The following is a 7705-nucleotide window of genomic DNA, read 5'->3' on the forward strand; positions in this document are numbered from 1 at the left end:
GTCCATGCACTCAGAAATGACATAAACTGCGTGTAATGTAAGCCATGCATTATGAATCCAATTTGTTTGGGGGAGATTACGTAAAAAAAGAGTGTAAAATAGATCAGTGAAGATAGAAACCACTAGAGGGCAGTAGGAAGGTGACTATGGAACATCTACAGTACCTTTAAAAAACACTAATGCACTGGTTCCCAAACTATTTCTGGTCGTGACCCCATTTTTATATTCAAACAAGTTTTTTGCAGAGGTTTAAAGAGTACTGATATATCTTCCTCAAGTAGAATTATGGAGACCAGGGCTTGTTGTGACACAGGTAAGTTGTCACATCTTGTCCACCAGAGGGCGCAACTAAAAACTGGAATACTAGTTTTCCTCCTTTATGGTCACGTGTCATGTGTGGTGCAGACAAATTAACCATTTTGCACAACCCAAAGTACAAAAATATTAACTTTATACGTTTCAAAATACACTTCTGTCAGATAATAATCCTAACAGTGACACATGTGGACTTGCTAGAGGAACGATTAAGGCCTCCTGTCATACCTCAGTCGTTCCGTTTTAAGCTAACTTTAAGCTAGAGCTAGCGTTAGCAAACATGGCAGTTCGAGGCAACATGTCTCAGTCATTTTGGGGTTCATTGTCACATGTGATGAGTAATGAACCAATGCTGTCTTTATATGAATCTCAAATCAATCTGGAATGTTGAGTTTAATAAAGGTAAAACAAGCATTTGAGGCTGAGAGCCATAGCCTGTGTGCCAGCAGTTACTAAGGACTTTAATCCAGTGCATGTTGCATCAACATTTGTTCAACCGCTATGGTCAATGACTTTTTCCAGCTAAATATTGAACATTTTTCTGTGCCTGACGTCAATGTGTACTTTCAAGTAAAAAAAGAAGAACAAATAATTTTGTCCTTGTTTTATTAGTTGCAAAATCTAGTGGGACGTTATTGCCTGATTGTGGGGCAACATGTCACATGTTCATACTCTCTATTTGATTGATTATAACTCTGCACTGACACAAAATATGAAAATACCATGAATACAAAATATATACCCAAAACTTTGGTCTTTCATCTGGTACACATTTTGTCTTTAGAATGTAAAAAGTGTGACAACAAGCCCCGGTGTCATGTACTGAGTTTGCATCATACTGAGATTGTATATGCGCATATATGCGCACTACCAGAAAAAATGAATTTTTGCTAAAAGAAAAAAATCTTTTTTGTTTATTTTTGTTTTCGAAGTCAACGGACACGTGTTTTATTTGTTTATTGGATTGGGTTAGGGTGAGGGTTATAATCTCAGTACGGAGGTAAACTCAGTATGTGACACCAGTCTCCCCTAATGTGACTTGATTAAAATTGTACTCAAGTACAAGTTCAAGTAAGTCGTACCTAAAATACTCAAGTACAAGTCAAAAAGACACTCACATACCTCGGTTCCCTTGTATACAGTAAACATCTCATGTATAAAGTTCAAACAGAAAAGACCAAATCTTGTACAATTGAAACCTAACTTATTTTCTACAAAAGCATTTGTATAAAATAAAAGGATTGTCAAAATATAAAATTGTTTCTTATATAAAATAACGCCAATTAAATCAATTCAAAATATATATATATGAAAAAAAATGTATCAGGCTTTAAGTTTAGCTATACATTAATAAACTCTAAAACTGAGAAAATTAAATACATATAAAAAAATAAATAAATTTTTTTTTAAAAAAATGTAATTTCAATCAGTAATTTGATTTATTTTATTAATACTAGACATTTCAGATATTGATCATTCAGAAGAAAAATTGAGTCAAAACTATTTGCTTCAAAACATCCTATTTATTATTTATTATCAGTGTTTTTACACATTTTCATTGAAAAAAAGAAAATGCAGTGTTACACACGCCATCATAAAATAAAGTGCAACAAGTGTCTTTTCACTGAAACTACTGTGTAGATGTCTCAAAGTAACCATGACAACATAATGACGTCATTGTACCAACTGTAAGTGAGAACATTAAAGATAAATCACCCTGAGTTACTGATGATGCACAAAAACAAAAAACTAAAAAAAATGTATAATGTATCCTATTGTGTCAGTTTAAACACTGATCTGAACAGATTATATGAAAATAAAATGTCTGTGCACACATAAATATTGCAGGTATTACACACTGCCATCATAAAATCAAGTGCATCAAGAAACCATTGCAACACATTGAAAACATTGTAATCACTGAAATATTGCACAAATACACAAAAATATTGATTTTATATACATATATATATATATATATATATATATATATATATATATATATATATATATATATATATATATATATATATATATATCGTGAAATTGATTTTTTGACCCCATTTTATTTCCAGGTGACCCAAGGTTGATAAACCTTGCACTAGTGTATAATGCCTCTATTTGAATGTAAAGTACACATAGTACAATTAGATAATATCAAACCAAATGGTATTTAATTTTTTAATATAGGTTGATATTGAATATTGCGTTAATGGGTCGCATTCACCAGTTTCTTTTCAAAATGTCCAGACCAAATAATTCAAGCATTCAAAGATTATATGATACTTTATTAAAGAAAAACAACAATCTGCTGCAAATATGTATCATTACAATATATACCGTATATATACTTACACAACAGTAATTTTGCTCACATTTAAGCACCTGGAAAAGAACTCTATACACTGCGTTCACCATGCAATATGATAGACCTAGGTTTTTCAACCTTGGGGGTGTGACTCGCCTGAAATGTAAGTAATTGCTAGTTGAGTTTTAAAGACATATTTTAAAATCTTTAATTATTGTTTTTTATTTTCAAACTAAAAGACTAACATACAATCTTGAACAACTGTATTCTATACTTTCACTTTCTCAAATATAAATTTAGTTTAAATAAAACACAGTTTCAAGGAAAAAAAGTAATAAAAAATAACATACAAACACATTTGAGCTAGCACATTTTGTCACTTTGTGCACTAATCCTGGTTACTCTGTATTTGTTGCACAGTTTAACAAACATTAACAAAAACAAATTGAAGAAAAAAGTCTTTGGGGTCTTTGAGAGTTCTTTCCACAGTTTGCATCTAAAAATGACTGCATTTTAGTGATATAAGCATGGGAGAAAACTGCGAGCCTCTGAAAATATTATGGAGTTTCATTAAATTTGTGAATTTGAGACATCTCCAACTGGATTATTTAATAATTTACACAATAATTATTGTTTTCTACTGTCTTCTGCGGGCCGAATTGGATGCTCTCAAGGGTCAGATTTGTATTTGACACAAGTATTGTCACTGGTACTTGAGAATCAAAGTTGTGTTTTACTCCAGAGAGATGAAGAAAACGAAGGACACAAAGAAACAAGAGTTTTGCAGCAGAGATTAGCCACTGACCTTGCGGATAGATTGGAGTTTAAATCTCTTTGTGTGGATTATATATAGTCTAAAATCACACTTTCCCTCCAGCATTACAGTGTTGAATTCTGTCACAATAGTAGAGTCACTTTTTTCTTCATTAATTGTCCTCATCTTTCCTGTCAACAACAAAACAACATCTGTCGGTGTAGTTTTGTAACTGTGATCACTTCCTGAGTATTCACTCAAGTGATACAATGTGCCAGTTGAGTTTTATTTAGTTTTTTTTTTTTTTAAAAAAAAAAAGGCATCATTGTGAAAGAGCAGCACCTTCTCAAAACCCTCTGAACAAAACAGATTCCTGGACAATAGCAGACAAACCGGTCTCCCAACGCATATTTCCTTTCTATAGTGAAATCCCTTTATGTTCTCTACGTGCTCAGTAGTTGTTACCAAAGCAACACCTCAGGCCAGCAGCTGTAGTAAAGCGGTCATAAAAAATGTTTTCACATATTTGTAGTGACAGTGAATCATACAACGTGTCGAGCTTCACTACTGATCTCCAAACAGTTTTTTGACAGAAAATTCACATCATTACAACTTTGATCCATTCACTCTATAGCCATAGATAGCTAACAGGCTACGGCGTTAGTGGCTCGTGCTAGTGGCTACTATAAAGAAATATTTGTTAATCAATACTATAAATAATTCATGCAACAGGTGGCCGACAAGGAAACAAAAAAAAACCTATAATAAAATACATAACTACATACAAGATTTCCCCAAGTTGTTATGTAGTACTGCACCGCCAATGTGATTCTGGTTGTAGTGATGGGACTTGATTAAAAAAAATGTATATAATTAATTAGAGACTGTAACTAATTGATCTCGATAATATAAATTAATTACATACCAATATTTGACACGAGAGGCAACATTTTTCCAATATAAATGGATTTTGGTATATGATTGAATCAATTAAATCAATAAATGAGCTTAAACAACAAAATTGTGTTTATTATTGAAAGTGTCTATTCATACGGACAACCCCCGGTGCTATTGGTACGTCTACCAAAGTACACGTACGTAGCATCTTAGGGTTAGGGTTATGGGATAACCCTATATCTCAACAACTTTTAGGGTTAGGGTTAGATTTGCTGTTAGGTTTAGTCTTAGTCTTAGTCACGTGACCTAAACTGGCCAATGAGGGGCGCTGCATACGGATAGAATATTGGTATATTGATATGGCAACCGTACGGATAGCTAGCTTAGTGGTTAGCACATCCGCCTCACAGCAAGAAGGTCCTGGGTTTGCATGTTCTCCCCATGCTGCATGGGTTTCCTCCAGGTACTCCAGCTTCCTACCACAATCCAAAAACATCACTGTTAGGTTGATTGAAGTCTCGAAATCGCCCGTAGGAGTGAATGTGAGTGTTAGCGGTTGTGTGTCTGTGTGTGCGTTGCCCTAAGATGGACTGTCGCCCTGTCCAGGGTGTAACCCCACCTAACGCCCAATGAAAGCTGGAGATATGCACGACCGGACACCCACGACCCTGAAAACAGGAATGATTGGGTCAGAAAATGGATAATGGATGAATGTTCACAAAGCACAAACATGAATTTAAGTAAACTTTATAAATGCAGCTAGCACTGTCAGAGTGTCCGTGCTAGCCACAACATGTTTAGCATTGAGGTGGTAGCAGAGGCTGCAAAGCCTCGGTGATTGGCTAACTCTTTCTTGTACGATTTGCACACAACTGGGCTTTTGTTTTCCATCTGGTGTTTTTATAAACCAAAACTATCGCCCGGAAGCACAGCAATGACTTCTCCTCAGGTTCTCCTGTTTCTTGTGTTGTAGCCTATGCATCAGTATTGTGGTTATACCTGGAACTCATGAAATAAGAAAGGTTTCACGCTGTTTGGAGTGCAAAAAAAAAAAAAAAAAGATTAGCTGCATTATTTTTTCAAAGCTTCTATTTGTACGGTTGCTGTACGGTCAACCCCCGGTGCTATTGGTACGGTTATCAAAGTACAAGTACGTAGCGTTTTAGGATTAGGGGATGGGGTTTGGTTTAGGGTTAGGGTAAGGTTTCATCTTAGTCACATGACCAAAACTGGCCAATGACTGACCAATCACGTGACAGAAACTGGTCAAATATGGTGCTGCGTATGGATGGAATGTTGGTATATTGATACGGCAACCGTACGGATAGCAACTGCCTTATTTTTTTCAGCGCGTTATTCTTCTGTGATGAATTAATCGCAATTAATGCGTTAAAGTCCCAACCCGAGTTTCTGGCTAAATGCTAGCTTGGTATTTTCATCTGTTGCATATTTTTTTCTTTGCCTGAATGCAACAAAAGTGTGCCCCTATCCCTTTGTCTGTGTATTATGCTGTTATACATCAGAAACTGTAGTTTGAACTTGTTTGAGCAACATAAAATGGAAGAAAATCAAGCATATTTTCCACTATATTTAAGTTTGCTCATTTGTCTTGAACTTATTATAAATTATAGCGTTAAAACAACATGGCCCATTCAAAGGCCACCCACCAAATTGCTGAGCGTGCAACTGAAGACAGGACAATTTCAATCATCTGCAGCAACATCACAGATAAATATCTTTGAGCGAGACTTTTGGACCAAACTCCCCTAAGGGCAGACTGCAGGTGGTAAAAGACTCGCAGGTGAGCACGTACACAGATGCTACAGATGTTTAAAGTCCTCGTGCACATGCACACGCACTCCCAGCCCTCAGGAGTTCACTGATTGTTTCAAGTGAAAAGAATGAACTGAGGTTAAGTAATACCAGCTAATGCTATAGAGCACAACCTGGTAAAAGTGAAAAGTTCACACCTGAAAAAATAGTCTAATATTCAAAGACTAATAATTAGGTTTATCAGTTGGTTTAAGTACAATTCCTGAGTTTATTTAATGTATACAGAGCATACAGATGATGTACATGTGTTTGAGTGTTTGTGTGTGTGTTCATATGGTAAGTCTGTAACAATTAATGAACAATAAACAATTAAATTCATGTCTTAAAAAGTCTCATTTATTGTACAACAAGTAGGGGCAGGACTAGATAATCATTAAACTTCCTTCTGCCCCTTCTCAAACATTGCTGGAGCTCGTTTTATTTGAGCAAATGATTGCTTTATATTGTTTTGTAATGTTTGAGATAAATAAATCAATCAATATTCATGTGTTTTGACGCTTTTGGTATTTCTTACCCCTATTTAAACACTTAAAATGATCCGTTTTTTGCACAAAATATCAAAATTAGGGACTGATGATGAATATTGTTTGAGTCCAAAAAACTTTGTCCTGTATAAAAGTCTATCTCATCTTTTATTTTATGATTTTACAATAGACGATGTCTTATGGCAACCCACTCCATGTGTTTCATTCAAAATAGGTTTTTTTTTAAAATTAGTTTAAAAACAAATCTGTGATTAAAAACAGTTGTGTTCAGCTGTGTGATTGAAGGGATTGTGCGTGTCCATGTTGGCATTATGCAGGTGAATGTTCAGACGGACACGTAATGTTCAGACAGACACGTACACATTGCCTCACCATTAATATTTGCCTTTTTCCAAACACGACATCATGAGTAAGCATTTTCTGATACAGCTTTTGGACACAATTGTGATTCAATTATGATTGACACAAAATGCAATAAAAAAAAAAAAAAAAAAAAAACTTGAAACAAAAGTACGTCACCAGACATTATGAATTCATTATAATTGTGATAATGTGTATAAACGATTCACTTTGATAGAGATAATTGGGATAAAAAGATCAACCTGTTTGTTTGCAATAGACCTCATCCGTCTTTCAATATAATTTTGGTTTCTTGTTCTGAGCTGTGACATTTTTCTAAGAGTTCATTTAAAATTCCAGCTGTTCAGCCATGACTTTATCACCCCTGGGTGGTATGTGTCCATGGTGTACTGCACCCTGTACATAACTAATCACTCGTCATGCAGCTTTATAGAAAAACTAAACAATCAACTTCTTTACAGGTGTGGTGGAATGTGTTGTCGAGCAGGATGAAACTGGCTGAATCAGGGCCCCCGAAACCTCATCTTTAGAAAAAAAAAAAAAAAAGAACAATTATAAAGACTGTTGTGTATGATTCTTATACAAAGTAGTTGGAAAGTTGATTTTGAGAAGGGTTCGACATCCATAAGAAAAGACCAACCCCTAACCAAAACCACAAGCCAGGACTCAACTTTAGGCCCTCTTGCTTTTGGGTAAATATATTGATACAATAAAATGCACTATTATGTTTTAATCTAATTGAGTCATTCATTA

Source organism: Gouania willdenowi, chromosome 10 (genome assembly GCF_900634775.1).
Source record: "Gouania willdenowi chromosome 10, fGouWil2.1, whole genome shotgun sequence".
NCBI lineage: Eukaryota > Metazoa > Chordata > Actinopteri > Blenniiformes > Gobiesocidae > Gouania > Gouania willdenowi.